General features: G+C 43.8%; 1 protein-coding gene across 2 annotated transcripts in view; it reads right to left on the bottom strand.

Annotated features, from left to right (window-relative positions):
- BCLAF3 (BCLAF1 and THRAP3 family member 3) overlaps window positions 1-7328 on the bottom strand; it is a 151587-nt gene extending 144259 nt beyond the window's left edge. For both annotated transcript variants that reach the window (XM_077480736.1, XM_077480737.1), the window contains exon 1: window positions 7172-7328. The gene's annotated coding sequence lies outside the window, so the exon portion shown is untranslated. The remainder of the gene's footprint in view (window positions 1-7171) is intronic.
- Between the last annotated feature and the right edge of the window lie 14812 nt (window positions 7329-22140).

Raw genomic sequence — 22140 nt, 5'->3', positions numbered from 1 at the left:
GTTTTTTTATGGCATTAAGTTAATTTTCATGGCAAAGAGGGACTTTGCATCTAATTGCAATTTATCTGATCACTCTTCATAACATTCTGGAGTATATGCAAATTGCCATCATAAAAACTGAGGCAGCAGAATTTATATTTTTGTCATTCTCAAAACCCTTAGCCATGGCTGTATAATTGTAGAAAATGTTCTGAAAATCATTTTTAAAGTGTAGGTTGATCCAACAACCTTAAACCCTCTCCACCTTCCGCTGTACTTACCTCTGTGGGCGATGAGCGGTCAGTGCCTATGAACTCGGTGCAGGGATTTGAAATGCCCACCCTTCTCCCCTTTCTTTATTTCTGCACTGCTTCCAGAATGGAGCTTCTGATTGGTCAGTTTTAACAGTTACAAAATTCCCAGACTGCTGCACCAGCTGCATGAATACTGAAAGCTCATTACTGAAAAACTTAAGTACAGTGGGTGGGGGGTTGTTTAGGGTTGTGGGAACCCTGTGAATCCAGTGTGGGTTCCCACATCGCACCTAAATCGCACAGTGGTTCACACTGATATCTGCAAACCTCTGCGGGTGTCAATGTAAAGTTAACAACACCCCCAGATTGGTCAGCAGATCACAGTGCGAACTGTGAAATGGTGCAGGAATCGGATGGCATAAGTGTAAACACCCATGTGATCCCATTCCAGTGTGGACCAAAAAAGGGTCCTGCATAATTTGGTGCGAATGTAATGCGATTTCAGACAGTTTGTTGGCTGAAATCGCATCGCACAGACATTTGATCTGAACAGTAATGCTGTGCGAATAACATGCGATGTCTGGCATCGCACTAGTGTAAACCGGGCCTTAATTCCCAAATGGGAGCATAGATGGCAAAATTAACCTGGCAGGTATTCTAATCATTCTCCATGCAAAAAAAAAAAAAAACAACACTTAGGTAAGGCCCCTTTCAAACATGCGGACCGTTTGTTTCATCAGTTCGGACAAGTTTTTTCAAAGAAAAAAAAATGTATGAAGGTTAGATTCGATTGTCATCTGTTCTTCATCCATTTTTTGCATCCTCCAGCTAGAGTCCCTAACCACTTTAGTCCTGGACCCATTTTTTTCATGCAAAAACTGACCGCTTGCCCGTTTACATCAATTTTGCATCCGATTTTTTTTTTTTGGAATGGATAAAAAAAAAAAAAACAGATGTTGATGGAAGCGGATGTAAATGGTGTAAATGGATCATCCATTTACATCAATTTTTCCATACAGATGCATTGATGTCCGTTTTTCATCCAATGGATGAAAAATGGACAAACGATCTGTATGTGTGAAAGGGGCCTAACTCCAAGACCCCATACACACTATTCAATTTCCTGCAGATTTTTGTCTTCAGATTTACCAAAACCATATAATATGAGGTCAAACCTTAAGAATTTTCGATTTGTATGCAATCAGGCAGGCCCTTGCACATGGTTTTGGTAAATCTGAAGACAAAAATTTGCAGAAAATCTAATAGTGTGTATGGGGTGTAAGGCTATGCGAATTGGATGCTGGTTTCTCCGCATCCAATTCGCATGACAGGAGATTGTGACCGGCTATCTATGGAGCCAGTTCACATATCTCCATTGCGACTTGCACAGGAGCGAATTCAGGTAAAAATTCGGCCCCGAAAACGGAGAACAGGGACGCACTGGACCCCTGCTGTGAACCGCATCCGTCGGAGGTGTGAACCCAGCCTAAATCTACCCACAGTCACACTCTAAAATGAATCTACCTAGCCCTGTAAAGAAGAAATCAATGTACTTACCTGTTTTAGAAGCTGCTCCGGTCTGGTCCCACGCTGAGCCATCAGCGGCAGCTTCAGTGTGTGGGAGTGTGCAGGAGAGACAGCCGTCAACGGAAGCCCCATAGTAAGTCTATAGCCCCATACACACTATCAGATTTTCCGCTGATTGTTTCCTTCAGATTTACCAAAACCATATAATATAAGGTCAAACCTTTGGAGTTTCAATGTGTATGCAATCAGGCAGTCCCTTGCACTACATGGTTTTGGTAAATCTGAAGGAAACAAAAACTGCAGAAAATCTGGTGTGTATGGGGCTTAAGGGTGATGTCACTTCCCAGGCATTTCCCAGCTGTTGCCAGTTCTCTCCTGTAAGGATGAGCTCAGGCATGTTGGAAACTCCACGTGCCCGCCAAGAAGCTGACACTCCACAGCGCTGATCACAGGCACATTGCAGCTGCCCTGATCGGGAAACGTCTTACTACCTGTGATCAGCGCTGCAGAGTGTCAACTGCCTGTCGGGCGCGGTCACGTGGAGTTGCAAACATGCCCAAGCTCATCCTTACTCTCCTGCACACAGCATCCGCTGCTGGAGACCGGACCGGATCCTCTTCAGGAAAGATATGTATAGCGATTTCTTCTTTACAAAAATGTTTAGGTATCAGTATAGCACCCCCCACACCTTTTAAATCCTCGCTCGATCCTGTGCTGTGTCTGTCTGCAGTGGCTCTGGCTTTTCTGAGGCAGCGGGAACCACTGTCGGTCAAATCATGTGATGAGGGAGCAGGGCTGAGCTGTCTGTGTCTATGGGCACAGGCAACACAGCTCAGGTGTCAGCTGTTTCTTATGGTGGGCACACAGAGAAGAGGAGGAGCGCCAGCAGGGGAACCAAGAAAAGGGGGTATGACGCTCCTCGGTGACATTGAATTGTATATATATTATATATACATATATATACACACACACACACATACATACATACACACACACACACATATTATATATATATATATATATATATATATATATATATATAATGTTCTTTACAATCATTTTTAAGAAGAAAAAATAAAATAAAAAACAAAGACAGCCCAGCATCTGGCATTTTCAGGAAGAGATCAGCACAGGCCTATTTAAATAATCTAGTTAAAATTCATGTAAACATTTTAAAAACACCCCATAAATGGGCAGTATACACTGCCAGTTATTGTAAGCTCTTGTCAGCAGGGCCCTCCGAACCCTCTTGTCTTGCATTATAATGTAACTGTACTGTCTCCCTATATGTCAAGTGCTGCAAAACTGTTAGCGCAATATAAAGCCAGTATAATAATAATACAATTATTTGTGCATCATTGCAGTTCTAGGGAACCAAATCCCCAATGTGATTCGTTCTAGAACTAGAAATCCCTTCTTTGGATTCCTATAGATCCATCTGCAGTTCCCTGGGCTCTAAACACTGCATGACTGCTGGGTGTGACACAAGTCCATCATGCATGAGGAACATTCCATAAAGCCTAGTTTATACAATATGAGGAGATATATATAAACTGCAAAACAAAGGGGATGAGAACAATGACAACCATACAAAGAAAACCATCACATTAATAACAACTAAAAGGAACAAAAACCACTAACCACGAGAAAAGAATAGAGAAAAAACGCACATAAGGAAAGAATACCCCTAACTGAGGAGGCCATACACATAATGATCTGATCTAAGGATTGTTCACACAATTGGAAAAATAAATTAGAAATCAGATCTTAGAGTTGTCAAACACACAGTGTTGATTTACTATAACTGGAGAGTACAAAATCTGGTGCAGCTCTACCAATCAGCTTCCAGGTTTTTTTTGTCAAAGCTTAAAGCGGATCTTCAGTCATTTTCCAACTTTCCACCTATTAAATCTTCTGCTCTTGTGGTTTTGATTTTGGATAGTAAAACATTTTTTTCTGTCACTAAATACCTTATATGATGCATGATCTCATAAGCTTACGACATCATCCACAGTTCTCTCACTCTTGTTAGAGTTTGCCACGAAGGGTGTGGGGATGAGTCATAAGAGGGCCAATGAGAGCTGCAGAGCTGGGGGTGTGCCTCTGTGTAAATCCAGGAAGTGAACAGGCAGCAGCTCCAGCTGCCCACAGTTAAAATGGCTGCAGCCAGACTCAGCGGAGGGAGATTTCTGCAGCATATTTGGCAAGTACAGAATCACAGGATATATAAAATAATATGCAAAGTGGTTGGAGGGAAGCTTCAGATTCAGCAAAGATGTTTTTATTACAAATGATGTGAGCAGACTGCAGTTCCACTTTAACTGAACAAGCTGATGTTAGGCTGACCATACAGTTTTCTTTTACATTTAATAGGAGGCCAAACCTAAAGACATTGAATTGTATTCAATCAGACAGGCCCTTGCAGTACATAGTTGGAGGTAAATCTAAAGGAAATTGAATAAAGAAATCGTATAATGTATACCCAGCTTAATGCTGGCCATATACGGTTTCGAATTTCGAAAGAATTTTCTTTCTAAAATCGCAAATTTTCGTACGAATTTCGCACCATTAGTGGGCGGCAGCAACAGCCGCTTTTCGTGCGGAAATCAAATTTGAGGAATCGGACATGTTGGAAATTTTTTGAAAAAACGATTTTCTAATCAAATGATGGGGGAATCGTGCAAGAAATTCAATAAGAAAAGAAAATTTACAGAGAGAAAAGCAGATTCCCGGCCACGAAAATTCTTTTCTGTAGCAACATGAGGTGAAATTGAGGGCTGGGTCGGCCGAATTTTGAAAATCAATGGTGGCGCCATCGGATCACAAAAAAAAGTAAATACAGACTGCTAAACACATTTTGTCATCAGCAGTATATAGCAGTCTTGTGACTTCTATCTGTGTCTGGTTAAAGCTTGTAAGAGTTTTCATACTGCACTGGCTGTCCTATCAGGATGCAGGACCCCTGACCCTCTGCTAATCCCATGCACTCACCCAAGAAAAAAACAAAACAACTCTCTAGAAATACACACCGAACTGAGAATGCGCTGCTTGACTCCATTTACTCATTTACTTGTTTTAGGGACAATGCAAGAAAGGAAGGAACAGAGAAGACAGGATCAAATAGCCTTTTTAGACAATGCATTCCGCAGTGAGCAGGCGTGCTTTAGGCCTGATTCACCCCTATGTGTTTTTGCTGTGCTGCCCCGTTGACTTTTGCAGATTTGCACTACAGTCCATATAACATGGTTTCCTATGGAACATGTGCTTTTTGCATTTGCACTACAGAACAGGTGTGAATCAGGCCTTACTGCATATACAGACTGATTTTACTGTTGTGGGTTTAGTAACACTTTAAATGGCCCAGTTTGACAGGCAATGGAGCCCATCAACTCAACATGCTAAATTAAACTTGCTGTGGCATAAAGCATGACTGTATTGTGGTTGGTTGGGGGGTGGGTAAAACCACAGATCAACTATTATTACCACTCATATGAAAAGAGGCCTAAATCTATATAGAATACAATTATATATGAAATCATCCTGTGCATGGCCACCACTGAGGATAAGCTCCGGCCAGTAAGTCAGCACTGCGCCAATCACAGGCAGTGAGATATTTCCCAACCTCTGCAGCCGCGCGTCGGGACAATGTCTCACAGCCCGTGAGTAGCGCAGCGCTGTGCCAACTTCCTGGCTGTGCGAACACGCCGGAGCTCTTCCTTAGCCACCACCAGAGTTTTTAGGATCATACGCAGGAGACAGAATTCTGACTGCAGAATGAGAGCCAGGAAAAATGATCATAAAAAGTTCCTTCTCCCTAGAAATTCCATGCAGACAATGGGCAGATGCAGGGGGTGAGGATGATGATCTGATAAGATATGATCTGAAATGGTGAGGCTGATGATCTGATATGGTGAGAATGATGATCTGATATGTGAGCTGATATGGTGAGGATGATGATCTGATATGTGATCTGATATGGTGAGGATGATGATCTGATATGTATGGTGAGGAGGATGATGATGATATGATCTGATATGGTGAGGATGATGATCTGATATGTGTGGTGAGAAGGATGATGATCTGATCTGATGTGGTGAGAAGGATGATGATCTGATCTGATGTGGTGAGGAGGATGATGATCTGATCTGATGTGGTGAGGAGGATGATGATCTGATCAGATCAGATCATCCTTCTTGCCAGATCAGATCATCCTTCTTGCCAGATCAGATCATCCTTCTTGCCAGATCAGATCTGGCAAGGATAATGATCTGATATATGGCGAGGATGACGATCTGATCTGATCTGGCGAGGATGACGATCTGATCTGATCTGGCGAGGATGACGATCTGATCTGATCTGGCGAGGATGACGACCTGATCTGATATATGGCGAGGATGACGACCTGATCTGATATATGGCGAGGATGACGGCCTGATCTGATCTGGCGAGGATGACGATCTGATCTGATATATGGCGAGGATGCCGATCTGATATGATATATGGCAAAGATGACGATCTGATATATGGCGAGGATGACAAAATGATATGGTGAGGATGACGATCTGATATATGGCGAGGATGATGAAATGATATGGTGAGGATGATGATGATCTGATATATGGTGAGGATGATGATCTGATATATGGTGAGGATGATGATCTGATATATGGTGAGGATGATGATCTGATATATGGTGAGGATGATGATCTGATATATGGTGAGGATGATGATCTGATATATGGTGAGGATGATGATGATGATGATGATCTGATATATGGTGAGGATGATGATGATGATCTGATATATGGTGAGGATGATGATCTGATATATGGTGAGGATGATGATCTGATATATGGTGAGGATGATGATCTGATATATGGTGAGGATGATGATCTGATATATGGTGAGGATGATGATCTGATATATGGTGAGGAGGATCTGATATATGGTGAGGAGGATCTGATATATGGTGAGGAGGATCTGATATATGGTGAGGAGGATCTGATATATGGTGAGGAGGATTGACGTCCCTCTACATGACACAACTGATCAGAAGATAGATAAAAGTTTGCAGTCACTGTTGTGGAATGTGCATGCCGCTGCTACATATGGTAGAGGTCAGGAGGAAGGGGAACAAAAGGAAACTAGAGAAATGAAAGGAGAGAAAGCTGGCAGAGTGGAGGAGGAGATAACACGGGGGATCCGACATGCGGACACTAATGAGATTAGAGGAGGAGGAGAAGGAGGGGGGCCCGGCTACAAGGTGATCTTCCCTCCCCAGTCCTCATGGGAGATCAGCGGGCTGTGGGCTGCAGCAGGGATCAGCCTGTCAGTGCCCCGTATACAGCACATCACCGGGGAGATATGAAGATAAAGTACAGGGAGACACCCCACTACAGGAGATCACTTACCTGTGCTGGGTGGCCAATGCGATCCAAGGACTGTGATCCAGTGTGAGGAGTCCGATGATCCGATGTGATCACAACTGTACTACAGCCTTGTGTGTGAATGTGTGTCTATGTGTGTGAGTGTGTGTGTCCTCCCCCGGAAGTGAAAGCTGAGCTCAGCCCCGCACTACACACTGCAGAGACACACCGAGTACACTGCGGGCTGCACTGCACGGTGTGCTGGGCACTGCGGTCACTTTCCATGTGTAATGGCTGTGCTCAGTATGAGGGCAACCTCTGCAGCCTCACGCTCTGCTTAAAGGGACTGTCCACCCCAGAACACCAGTAATCCCATAACAATGTACCCTAATAATAAAGTACAAACACAATGTCCCCCACGTTCCTGAACATGGCTACTTATTATTCGTGGCCGCTGTAACGGCCACAGGCTGGGAACATAGACAATCCAAGTGAAGACATGTCACCAACACACCAAGGATTCCTCCAAATGGGGCCAAAGCTTTATTTACATGGTAAACACAAGACAAAGCTTGGGAGCCACGCAGGGCCCCTTCGTCATGTAAGGAAACGTGGCCTCATGTTTACCACATCACCACAAAAATATCGCTTTGGACCCAATTTGAAGAATCCTTGGTGTGCGGCTTCACTCAAATAAACTAAATACACCACAGGGATTGTGTGAAAGTTTAGTGCATGTCCCTTTTATTCATTTTGTAAAGCACTGCATACACTGTTGGCACTATATAAGGCCTGGTTCACACCTATGCATTTTTTATAGGGCTGTTACTGATTAAAATGTTCGTGTTCAATTAATCTATTTTTTGATTAACCAGCTAATTTTTATTAATTATAACGCGCATACAAATCCAACTACTTTTAGCTGATCTCCTTGCATTGCAACTCTGCCTTAGTCAGTGGTAAATGTGGTATACACTATATACAATCACTCGACACTAGTTCGTTTCCACAATCCATGACTTAACTTGCTCTTTAAGTGCCCAGCCTTGGGTCGGGAGCGTGCCGCCAGCGGCATGCTCCCAACCCGGTCCTGAGGTCCGTGACCATGGCCGCAAGACCGGTGGACCCCATCGCTGCTGGTGTCCCGCAATCGGGTCACAGAGCTGAAGAACGAGGAGAGGTCTGTGTAAACAAACCTCTCCCCGTGCTTCCCTGTGTGGCTGTCACCAATCGTCCGTTCCCTGTTATAGGGAAAGACGATCAGTAAAGTCAGACGCCAAGCCACTCCCCTACAAAAAAAAAACAACACACACCGCCCCCTAGTGGTTATTTCCTTCACTGCCAGTGTCATTTACACAGGAATCAGTGCATTTAAATAGCACTGATTGCTGTATAAATGACAATGGTCCCAAAAATGTGTAAAAAATGTCCGATGTGTCCGCCATAATGTCGCAGTCACATTAAAAATCACTGATCGCCGCCATTACTAGTAAAAAAAAAAAAATATTAATAAAAATTGTATAAAACTATCCCCTATTTTGTAAACGCTATAACTTTTGTGCAAACCAATCAATAATCGCTAATTGCGATTTTGTTAACCAAAAATATATAGAAGAATACGTATAGGCCTAAACTGAGGAAAAAATGTTTTTTTATATATTTTTTGGGGATATTTATTATAGCAAAAAGTAAAAAATATTGCATTTTTTTCAAAATTGTCGCTCTATTTTTGTTTATAGCGCAAAAAATAAAAACGCAGAGGTGATAAAATACCACCAAAAGAAAGCTCTATTTGTGGGGAAAAGGACTCCAATTTGCTTGGGAGCCACATCCCACGACCGCGAAATTGTCAGTTAAAACGACACAGTGCCGAATCGCAAAAAGGGGCCTGGTCCTTTGGCTGCAAATTGGTCCGGGGCTTAAGTGGTTAAAGTGTATTTTTATCCATAATATCTTGATAAAAAATAATGTTCTATAGTAGGGATGAGCTCAGGCGTGTTCACTTGCTCCAAGTGCAGAGCCCGCCAGGAAGTCAGCACAGCGCTGCGCTAATCACAGGCAGTGAGATATTGCCCGATAGAAGCCCCAGATTGCCCCAGAAGTAAATCATAAATTAGAACTAAACCCATCGATTTATCGGTTTAAAAAAGCAGTTACATTCCTGGAATGTTGGAAATACAAATGGTCACATTTGATTGTGTTTTCAACCAAACTTTCAAACCATCAAATGGCTGGTGTCATAACTGATCACATGAGGCACTATGGCAGATACAGTTCAAACATAAACAGCTTCCTTGCCTGTAAAATATAGGAGGGTTTTATTTAGTTTTAACGGCTTCCTGACCAGCTCCTGTATATATATGGCGCAGAATGGCTCTGCTGCACGAATCACCATATATATACACTGAGGCTCCTTTAACCACTTGCCGACCGCCGCACGACGATGTACGTCGACAGAATGGCACGGGCAGGCATAAGGGCTTACATGTACGTCCTTGCCTGCCCGCGGGTCGGGGGCCCGATCGGGCCCCCGCCCGGTGCCTGCGGCGGTCGGTATTCGTTCGGGAGCGATCCCGGACGAGGGGACGGCCATTCATTCATGGCCACCCCCTCGCAATCGCTCCCGACGAATGAAAATGTCCGGTGACATCACTTCCTCTCCTGTAATGTAAACACAGGAGAGGAAGTGATGTATTCTCTCCTCCGTGTCAGTATTTTTCGTTCCGGCACCGAGGAGAGAGCATCGGTGAGTTGCACAAGCACTACACTACACAGTAGAACATGCCAGGCACACTCACACCCCCCCTTTACCCCCCGATCACCCCCCAATTACCCCTGCCCCCCCAGTCACAGTGACACCAATTGCTTTTTTTTTTTTTTTTTGCATTGGTGTCATTTGTGACTGTAATAACTGTTAGGGCAGTTAGGGTTAGCCCCCTTTAGTTCTAATGTGCCCCCCTAACCCCCCCAATAAAGGTTTAACCCCGTAATCACCCCCCGTCGCCAGTGTCACTAAGGCTGGGTTCACATTGCAGCGGTTTATGAGAACGAATGTGATTCGCACCGCACTGCAGTGCAAATCACATCCGATCTCTGTGCGATTCGAGTTCAGCCATACAGATAGTATGGCTGAATTCGTGTCGCACCCGCCGCAAATTCGCACGGGACCCTTTTTTTGGCCCGCAGCAGAATCGGATCCCATGGGTGTTCACACCATGCGATCCGAGTTTGCAGATCGCACTGCGATATGCGAACTGATCTGGGGGTGTCATTAACATTTCACTGACACTCCCAGCAGTTCGCATAGGGCAGTGTGAACTGCCGCCGGGAGGCATGCGATGCGGGAACCCGCCACGGATTCGTGGCGTTCCCGCATCGCTCCAGTGTGAACCCAGCCTAATAAGCGATCATTTTTCTGATCGCTGTATTAGTGTCACAGGTGACGCTAGTTAGGCAGGTAGGTATTTAGGTTCGCCGCAGCTTTTTATAGCGCCAGGGACCCCCATATACTACCGCATAAAGCCCCCTGATTTCCCCCTAGTTAACCCTTTCACCAGTGATCACCATATAACTGTTACAGGTGACGCTGGTTGGTTAGTTATTTTTTTATAGTTTCAGGGCACCCGCCATTTATTACCTAATAAAGGTTTAACCCCCTGATCACCCGGCGGGTGTCATTTGTGACTGTAATAACTGTTAGGGCAGTTAGGGTTAGCCCCCTTTAGTTCTAAGGTACCCCCCTAACCCCCCCAATAAAGGTTTAACCCCGTGATCACCCCCCGTCGCCAGTGTCACTAAGGCTGGGTTCACATTGCAGCGGTTTATGAGAACGGATGTGATTCGCACCGCACTGCAGTGCAAATCACATCCGATCTCTGTGCGATTCGAGTTCAGCCATACAGATAGTATGGCTGAATTCGTGTCGCACCCGCCGCACCCGCCGCAAACTCGCACGGGACCCTTTTTTTGGTCCGCAGCAGAATCGGATCGCATGGGTGTTCACACCATGCGATCCGAGTTTGCAGATCGCACTGCGATATGCGAACTGATCTGGGGGTGTCATTAACATTTCACTGACACTCCCAGCAGTTCGCATAGGGCAGTGTGAACTGCCGCCGGGAGGCATGTGATGCGGGAACCCGCCGCGCATTCGTGGCGTTCCCACATCGCTCCAGTGTGAACCCAGCCTAATAAGCGATCGTTTTTCTGATCGCTGTATTAGTGTCACAGGTGACGCTAGTTAGGCAGGTAGGTATTTAGGTTCGCCGCAGCTTTTTATAGCGCCAGGGACCCCCATATACTACCGCATAAAGCCCCCTGATTGCCCCCTAGTTAACCCTTTCACCAGTGATCACCATATAACTGTTACAGGTGACGCTGGTTGGTTAGTTATTTTTTTTTATAGTTTCAGGGCACCCGCCATTTATTACCTAGTCTCACTAGTGTAGCCCTAAATTTAGGGGTGTCTACTTTCCAAAATGGGGTCATTTGGGGGGGGTTTGTGCCATCTTGGCATTTTATGGCTTTCAAAACTGTAACGCCCTTAGAAATCCTGAAGGCAGTGCTTGGTTTTCGGGGCCCCGTACGCGGCTAGGCTCCCAAAAAGTCCCACATATGTGGTATCCCCGTACTCAGGAGAAGCAGCAGAATTTATTTTGGGGTGTTATTTCACATATGCCCATGGCATGCGTGAGCAATATATCATTTAGTGACAACTTTGTGAAAAAAAAAAAAAAAGTTTGTAATTTTCCCGCAACTTGTGGCAAAATATAAAATATTCCATGGACTCAACATGCCTCTCAGCAAATAGCTTGGGGTGTCTACTTTCTAAAATGGGGTCATTTGTGGGGGTTTTGTGCCATCTTGGCATTTTATGGCCTTCAAAATTGTAATAGGTAGTGAGGAGTGAAGTAAAATATTTACGCCCTTAGAAAACCTGAAGGCGGTTCTTGGTTTTCGGGGCCCCGTACGCGGCTAGGCTCCCAAAAAGTCCCACATATGTGGTATCCCCGTACTCAGGAGAAGCAGCAGAATTTATTTTGGGGTGTCATTTCACATATGCCCATAGCATGTGTGAGCAATATATCATTTAGTGACAACTTTGTGAAAAAAAAATAAAAAAAAATTAAAGTTTGTAATTTTCCCGCAACTTGTGGCAAAATATAAAATATTCCATGGACTCAAAATGCCTCTCAGCAAATAGCTTGGGGTGTCTACTTTCTAAAATGGGGTCATTTGTGGGGGTTTTGTGCCATCTTGGCATTTTATGGCCTTCAAAACTGTAATAGGTAGTGAGAAGTGAAATCAAACATTTACGCCCTTAGAAAGCCTGAAGGCGGTGCTTGGTTTTCAGGGCCCCGTACGCGGCTAGGCTCCCAAAAAGTCCCACATATGTGGTATCCCCGTACTCAGGAGAAGCAGCAGAATTTATTTTGGGGTGTCATTTCACATATGCCCATAGCATGTGTGAGCAATATATCATTTAGTGACAACTTTGTGTAAAAAAAAAAAAAAATATTTTTTGTCATTATTCAATCGCTTGAGGCAAAAAAATAAAATATTCAATGGGCTCAACATGCCACTTATCAATTTCCTTAGGGTGTCTACTTTCCAAAATGGGGTCATTTGGGGGGGTTTTGTACTGCCCTGCCATTTTAGCACCTCAAGAAATGAGATAGGCAGTCGTAAACTAAAAGCTGCGTAAATTCCAGAAAACGTACCTTAGTTTGTAGATGTGACAACTTTTGCGCAAACCAATAAATATACAATTATTGACTTTTTTTTTACCAAAGACATGTGGCTGAATACATTTTGGCCTAAATGTATGACTAAAATTGAGTTTATTGGATTTTTCTAATAACAAAAAGTAGAAAATATCATTTTTTTTCAAAATTTGCGGTCTTTTTACGTTTATATCGCAAAAAATAAAAATCGCAGAGGCAATCAAATACCATCAAAAGAAAGCTCTATTTGTGGGAAGAAAAGGACGCAAATTTTGTTTGGGTACAACATTGCATGACCGCGCAATTACCAGTTAAATCAGCGCAGTGCCAAATTGTAAAAAGACCTCTGGTCATTTACCAGCAAAATGGTCCGGTCTGAAAGTGGTTAAGAGCCATAGCAGGCACAGCGCGATCCCTGCTGGCCACCCGCAATTGTGGGCACAAGAGCCGGAATGGGGATTTGTGTGTGTAAACACACAAATCCCTGTCCTGTCAGGGGAGGAGAAACAGATTGTGTGTTCCTACTAAGTAGGAACAACAATATGGCTCCTCCCCTAGTCAGGCCAATCCCCTCACAGTTAGAAACACGCCAAGGGAACACACATTTAACCCCTTGATCGCCCCCTAGTGTTAGACCATTCCCTGTCAGTGACATTTATACAGTAATCAGTGGCTACTTTTAGCTCTGATCTCTGTATAAATGTCAATGGTCCCAAAAAAGTGTCTGATCTGTCCTCCGCAAAGTCCTGATAAAAATAATAATTTAAAAAAAATAATAAAAAAGCCATCAATCTACCCCCTATTTTGTAGACGCTATATAACTTTTGTGCAAACCACTCAATATATGCTTATTGCGTTTTTTCTTTTTTTTTTACCAAAAATATGTAGAAGAATACATATTGGCCTAACCGATGAAGACATTTGTTTCTTTTTTTTAAGAATTTTGGATATTTATTAGCCCTTGTACACACGGTCGGAGATTCCGACGGAATGTGCCCTATCGGACCGTTTTGTCGGATATTCCGACTGTGTGGTCTGCATCGGACTGTTTCCGTCAGAATATCCAACGGACCAAGTTTTCCAACTTGCCGGTAAAATTTTCCAACAAAATGCTCCTATCAGACATACTCCGATCATGTGTAGCCTACTCCGACGGACAAAGTGCCACGCATGCTCAGATCAAATTCCTAGACCAAAGCTATTGGCTACTAGCCTGAATGTACTCCCGTCGCAACGAAATAACGTCATCACGTTATGTGCAATCAGAATCTCCGACCTTGTGTACAAGGGCTTATAGCAAAAAGTTAAAAACTGTGTTTTTTTTTGTTTTTTTTAATTGTCTCTCTTCTTTTGTTTATAGCGCATAAAATAAAAACCACAGAGGTGATCAAATACCACCAAAAGAAAGCTCTATTTGTGGGCGAAAAAAACCTATACATTCTGTTTGGCTACAGCATCACACAATTGCACAATTGTCAGTTAAAGCGACACAGTGCCATAATGCAAAAAATGGCCTGGTTATTAAGAGGTAAATCCTTCCGGTCCTTAAGTGGTTAAAGTGGTAGTAAAGTCTCTTCCTGTATTTAAAAAAATGGTCCCCCCTTGCAGGCTTAGGTCATAATGTACTAGTATGCACTATGTACTAGTACATTATGATGGACTCACCTGCAGACAAAGCCCTCCAGAGCTGCTCTGACACAGCTCCCCTTCCCCTCTGGCGCCTTCCATTTTTGCCTGGTCTTCCTTCTGGGTTCCAGACCTTCATGCACTTAAATGGCCGGGCTGTAGGCGACATCACTCCCACGCATGAGCATGGGAGTCACATTGCCACGACACGCAGAGCGGGTCATAAATGTGGTCTGAGCTGCGCATGTGCGGCTCAGATCACATTACCTGCTGACAGGTACTAGGGTCTCTTCTATTCTAAAAACCCTTCTGTTATAAAAAGGGTTTACTACCACTTTAAGTGAGGCAGTTTACATGTGCCCTGTACACACGGTCGGACATTCCGACGACAAAATCCATCTGATTTTTTCCAACAGATTGTGGCCCAAACTTGTCTTGCATACACACAGTCGCACAAAGTTGTCGGAAGATCCGACCATTCAGAACAAGGTGACATAAAACACGTACGACGGGACTATAAAGAGGCCAGTAGCCAATAGTTTTCGTCTCGTAATTTATTCTGAGCATGCGTGGCACTTTGTCCATCAGAATTGTCTACACACGATCGGAATTTAAACGATCGGATTTTGTGGTGGGAAAATTTTAGATCCAGCTCTCAAACTTTGTGTGTCGGAAATTCTAATGGAAAAAGTCGGATGGAGCCCACACACGATCGGATTTTCCGACAACACGATCTGATCGCACCTTTTTCGTTGGAAAGTCTGACCGTGTGTACAGGGCATTAAAGTGTTGTATATGCAGAAAACATTGCTTCCATAGCAGTACTAATATCAGCTGACATCCTGATTATGTAAACACTGCTACTGAAGTCCTTTCAGGAACTGCTGAACCAAAAGGGAGAATTATATGCAAAGGCATTGCGCATCTTTCCAAAGAAAACTCCTGCTAATGGTTTTAAGCTGTGGAAGGTTTTACCCCCTTCATGATCAGGGCATTTTTGCTATTCAGCACTGCACTACTTTAACTGGCAATTGCGCAGTCATACAACATTGTACGCAAATTAAATGTATATAATTTTTTTTCACACAAATAGAGCTTTCTTTTGGTGGTATTTGATCACAACTGGGTTTTATTTTTAGCTATAAATTAAAAAAGACCAAAAAAAAAACCCCAATATTTTCTACTTTATGGTATAAAACATATTCCAATAAAATCAAATTTCTTCATAATTTATAGGCCAAAATGTATTCTGCTACATTACATACTGCTTAAAAACAAAACCCCAGTAAGTGTACATTAATTGGTTTGTTTGAAAGTTATAGCATCTGCAAACTATGGTATATACATGTTAAAATTGATCAAGCCTGATGTACTGAAGGCCTGTCTCATTAATTAAGGCCCCAACATGCATGGACAGTACAAACACCCCCAAATGTCACCTTTTTGTAAAGTAGACAGACTGAGGTATTTAGTAAGAGGCATGGCGAGTTTCTTGATGTTGCGAATAAAGAAATTAAATGAAACATTTTTTTTTTCACACATACTGTCACTAGTGCAGTACAGCGTCATCATGACTGGTGTGGTGTTGATCAGGGATACTGACTGGCAGTGGCGTTGCTAGGGGGTGGCTTCTGGGGCTATAGCCCCAAATCTGGGACCCATAGCCTTGAGTCTCTGCAGGGGCCCCCAACGGAAGGGAGGTTCTCTGGTGACACTGATATAAGTGGGGGGCTCTCTGGGGATCCTGATGCAAGGGGGCTCTCTGGGAACCCTGATGCAAGGGGGGGCTCTCTGGGGAACCTGATGCAAGGGGGGGCTCTCTGGGGACCCTGATGTAAGGAGGGGGGCTCTCTGGGGAACCTGATGCAAGGGGGGAGCTCTCTGGGGATATATATATATATATATATATATATATATATATATATACACACACACGTATATATTACTGTATATACATGTAGCACTGACCTCCGAAGGAGCGGCTGATTTAATTGGGCTTACTGTTACCTTCTTGACCTCGTGTATGTCGAGGGGTTTCCCGAGGTAGATGGCCCAAGAACTGCAGAGTCTGATACCAGTTCCGCTTGAGGGATTTTTATTTGCAAAGAAGAAGTAAACAAAACACAGTCTCTCAAAGAGGGTTAGAGGGTTTAGGTAGAAAGTCCAGGTACTCTTGGAACTTAGTCAAATAGAAAAGTCTCTCACATTAGAAAATCCAGAGAATAGCCATTCACAACTGGATCCTCACTCTTATCGGATAGTCCTTTTCTCACTAGGCCTAGCAGCCGATAGATTGCTCAAACAAAGAAAAGTCTCTGCCACAGACTTGTTGCAACACTGGTGAATAAAGTCTCTGCCACAGACTTGTTGTAGAATACTTGTTTTAACTGAAGAATGTAGACAACTTCAAGAGCCCTCATACGGTACCAGGATGTTGCAGCCAGTCCAGCAATACCATACGAGTGTATATTCGCTTAGGGTCCTTCAACTGAGCCTCCAGGCTCCTTCTGAGAAGTCAGCCTTCCGCATGACCTTCTCCTGAAGAGTCCTCCCCTGGTTGCTTTTTCAGTTGCTGGGCCTCTCCACAGAGGACCACCAGACCACCCCCGAATCCTCCCTCCAGTTACTTTGCCTTGGGCTAGCCAGCCCAGAGACTCGAAATTGGATGGATCCGCACCCCAGGCCATGAGAGCCCTGGGGGCTTGTTGGGAGGACCAGGACCAAACAGCCAGAAAGCACTTCTGCAACGGAACTCCGAAGCACGTGACGTGAGCACCTTAAGTTCCCTCTCCCAGAATGCACAACAAGAGGACTCTCCCACTGGGTTGGTTCCGAGAAAGAATTGGCACTCAATGCACCTAACTAGACTGCGTTCTCGCACCTGCCAGAGATGACAGCGCCACCTATGGTCAAGCAGAACACAATGCAATCCAGCTAGACTGGTACTGAGACCAAAATTTGGTGTAAATGAACCCAAAACAAACTGCGGTTCCAGGAAAATTAAATGACAAAAACACATGGCGCGTGCTCTTCAGGAGCATTTACTATTTTTAGTTCAGGGCCACCATAACAACACTGTACTACCAAGATTTTTTTTTTTACACTTTAATTGCTGTTACAGTGATGATCATTGAAATAGCAATGGGTTACATTCATAACAGTTGTGATTCACTATTGTATGCTGTGATTGACCCACAGCTATCACATTGTACAGTGTGCTGTGATTGGCCCAAGTATGATGTGATGGCTGTAGGCCAATCACAGCATCACTAAAGAAAACACAGCTGGTATGAATGAAATTCATTCATAACAGCTTTGCTGACATTGTGATCGCATAGCGATCACATGATGCCCCGGTTGCTCAAAGACCAACTCTTTTGGTGTAAAGAAAGAAAACCAGGCTCACACAGATTTTGCAAAAGTGTCTTGTGTGCATTCTAAAAGTGGGGAAGCATTCTTCACCACTTTTAAAATGTATAAGAGACATTTATGCAAAATCTGCCTGCACCAGTCTTTATGAATTCCAGGGAATGTGTAAAACCAAAAGCCCAAGAATAGCTGAATGAGATGAACAGTATACTAGTTTCTGAAAGCATTAAATGTACAATACACAGAGGAACAGAATAGCCGCAGGAACTCCCCCTTAACTTCGCCCCTACCCTCCTCTGAGCACTGACTCCTTGGTTCCACCCCTTACCCACCTCCCAGCAATGCCCCAAGTATCACCTTATGGTGCTAAAGAATTTGTATGGAATTCTTTTTTGTCTAATAACAAGATGAGCAGTAAAGTAGATCCCCAGGAGCCAGCAACAATAGATTCCCCAGAAACAATAGACCTTACCCCAGCAACAATAGTTCCCCCACACAACAATAAACCCCCCACACAGAAACATTGGACCACCCACAACAAAATAGCACCCCTAGAAACAAAAGATCCACCCCAGCAACATTAGAACCCCCCAAGCAGCAACAACAGATCTCCCAGCAGCCAGTATCAATAGACTCTCCAGCAGCCAGCAACAATAGATCTCTCCCTCAACAGTAGATCCCCCACCAGCAACAATAACCTCACAAAACACAGAACCTCACAAAAAAACATATACCCACCTGTGACAATAGATCCCCAGCAGCCAGCATTAATAGACACTCCAGCACACCCTGCACCACTTGCTATTACATAGAGTCAGTGCTGGGAGGTGCCGGAACTGCATTCCTCTGCGTTCTCGCTGAAATTTTTTTTTATATATATTATCAAAAATAAAGTTAAATACACAGTAAGCACTGGTATCATTCTCTTTTGGGCCTTATATGCAAGGATGCGTTAAGATGACCCAGGATGTCAATGGATTGAGATTCCAATATGCACACTGACCATAAAAGAGGCATATAAAGGAACATAGTAATCCCATGAATAAAGGGGAAAAGCGTGGTTGACTGGATATACATTGGGTCCATCTTGTAAGGTGGTATAACTCTGAGGTAGTCTAGAAGTACTACAGATACCAGCAGCTCCATAATACTCACTGGTGGCAAGAACTATATTTCTACCTTAGAGGAAAAGAGCAAAAGAAAAAGAGCACATGTATATATTGAATAGAAACTTTTTTTTTATTTTGAATAATATATCTATATTTTTATTCTTGTGTATTTGTTTTGCTATGTTTTTTGTGTTTATTCTAAAAAGACTCTTTGCATATAATTGTTTTTAGATTTGTATATATTGTACTTTATGATATTTGCACATATAATAATATATGAGTATCAATAAATACACTATATTACCAAAAGTATTGGGATGCCTGCCTTTACATGCACATAGACTTCAATGGCATCCCAGTTTTAGTCCGTAGGGTTCAATATTAAGTTGGCCCAACCTTTGCAACAATGACAGCTTCAACTCTTCTGGGAAGGCTGTCCACAAGGTTTAGGAGTGCATCTATGGAAACGTTGACCATTCTTCCAGAAACACATTTGTGAGATCAGGCACTGATGTAGACAAGAAGGCCTGGCTCGTAAGTCTCCCCTCTAATTCATCCCAAAGGTTTTCTATCGGGTTGAGGTCAGGACTCTGTGCAGAACAGTCAAGTTCCTCCACCTCGAACTCGCTCATCCATGTCTTTATGGACCTTACTTTGTGGACTGGTTGGAACAGGCAGGGGCTATCCCCGAACTGTTCCACAAAGTTTGGAGCATAAAATTGTCCAAAATGTCATGGCATGCTGGCACCTTAAGAGTATCCATCACTGAAACTAAGGGGCAAAGCCCAAGCCCTGAAGAACAACCCCACACCATAATCCTCCCTCCACCAAATGATTTGGACCATTGCACAAAGCAAGGTCCATAAAGACATGGATGAGCAAGTTTGGGGTGGAGGAACTTGACTAGTAACTCTGACATCACAGAGCCGGCCCAGGCATGGGAAAGATCACGACAATGTGCTGGCACCTGGCTCTGCCTCCTTGCAAACTGTTAAGATCCTGAGCCAGACACTCCTGCCTCCTCCACAGCCCAGCACTCCAGTGAGCGGTGGGGCAGAGCAGGGATGGGCTTTAATGGATTTTTGTATGGGTTTTCAACCCGTTATGTATATTGGCAATATAGCTGTCTTGTGGCTAGTCCCTCCCATGCATGAATGTGTGGCCTCCTCTGGGCAGAGAAGTGATTGTGCCACCAGAATCCCCTTTACTTTTATAAAGAGTAACAGTCAGAGCAAAAGCTTGATTGACTGCTTTGGCTCTGAGGAAGAGGGTATGCCCTTGAAGCGGGTTAGCCGTTTGTGATGCCATCTGACCCCTCCAATATCAGGTCCGGGTTGCAGGCGTTCAGAAACGCAGTCTCACCTATTGATAAGCCTGTTTTACATGCTCGTTTGTGAGTAAGATTATTGCTGTTATAGCTTTTAATAAAATTTACCATTGGTAATGCACAAGGTCGGTGCGCCCTTCTTTCCTATTTTTATGTTTCAGTTTCAAGAATACCCATTGTTCTGAGGAGGGCAGCAAGACTGCAGGCATTGTTTGATTTAGAAAGTTGGTCGCACCACTTATCCATAGACTAAGCACCCAAGCGCAGGAGATTATTGTTGTTTTAGAGCAAAAGGTTTGTCAGTGGATAAACCTATATCACAGTTGGCATTCCCATTGAGCCACCAATCATTAATGCATCCACCACTTCTGACCAAGGGTCCTTTGACCTTGCTGACATTTTGATTGAGGCATATGACACCAGAAGATTACATCTAGTGTTCCCGGTTGCTGGCATATTTGTTAGAAGACTTCCATAGGAAGAGTCCACTCTCGCTGATCCAGACCTTTTTGACCGTGGTAGTCTGCTTGCCAGTTTTCTACCCCTGGTTTGAGTACTTCAGAAGACAGAGCCAGCATGTAACTATTTGCCCAATTTAGAACGTGAGACACTTTCAGCAATGGGTCCACATTCTTGGTTCTGCTCAGCATCTAACAGAACTCTCCTCTACCCCTCCTACAGGTATGTGTCAGCTCAGCCACATCTTCCACCTTTAATTGAAACTGGGATCTGCTTGCTAATTCTGTGTATGTGCTTTTGGCAGGGCCGTCTAATATAGATTGGACCCTGGGCAAAATTTTTCTTGGACCCCCCCCCCCCATGCAATTTCCCTCTCCACCGACTCTGAGACATACAATAAATAGCAGCTAGACTTAAAATCAGTTTTCTGTATCAGATCAGGCAGCAATTGCGATTGGTTGCCAGCAGTTACAGCATATCATTAATGCTTACTGACTAGTTGCTAGAGGTTACAGCACACATTACGGCTCACTGATTAGTTGCTAGAGGTTACAGCACATCACCTCCTCACAGCAGGGGAGCATGATATACCTAGGAATGCCGCCTTTATTTACATATCAATGCCGCCGGCCGCAGCTATTTACTTAGTATTGTCGCCGCTATTTACATACAAATTTCATTTATTTACATGTAAACACAGGGTCTCCAGGTGAGTCATCTGCACACAACAATAAGGCAGAGCTGGGCAGCATTAGTACCAGCACTTCACACTGAGATATTGGGACACAGCGTAAGAATAAAACTTCAAGGGACAAGGGAATTTAAACCTGAATAGTTGGCAAGTATGAGGCAGCTGTTTTGGGCCCCCCAGCAATTACAGGGCCCAGGGCAGCTGCCCCTTTTGCCCTGCCTTAAAGACGGCCCTGGCTTTTGGTAATCTATGCTGCCTTCAAATTGTTTCCCTCTGTCCATATCACAGTGATGTTTATTTTACTTTCTTATTGTCTATACCTAAATTTATGAGCTGTTCCTATCTTTAAGGCTCTGACCTTTCTGCTCTCTTGCTGTGTCTTGTAGTGAGCCTTGGTGTGAGAAGTTCATGACTATGGTATTAACTATGGCTTAACCTGTTACCAATAGCCCATCCCACCCTCTAATGATCACACAACACATGGGTGGAGTGAATTGGCCACAGCAGCCATTCTTATTTTTGTTAACCAATATATAAATTTTATAATTAACATAAAATAATCAATAATAATTATCACCACCATGGGGCACAAGGTCCAATAGGCATAACATATGACTGTACCTGCTAGCCACTTCTCAGGCCTCAAGTCGCTAAAGCCTCCGACTCAGAGACAACTAGCAGGTATCCATATACCAACTGGGAGCCGCCCT

This window comes from Lithobates pipiens, unplaced genomic scaffold (assembly GCF_037356315.1).
Source record: "Lithobates pipiens isolate NorthernLeopardFrog02 unplaced genomic scaffold, aLitPip1_a1.2 Scaffold_16, whole genome shotgun sequence".
Classification (NCBI taxonomy): domain Eukaryota; kingdom Metazoa; phylum Chordata; class Amphibia; order Anura; family Ranidae; genus Lithobates; species Lithobates pipiens.
The sequence above is the reverse complement of the archived record's forward strand: the minus strand, read 5'-3'. Positions and strand labels throughout refer to the sequence as shown.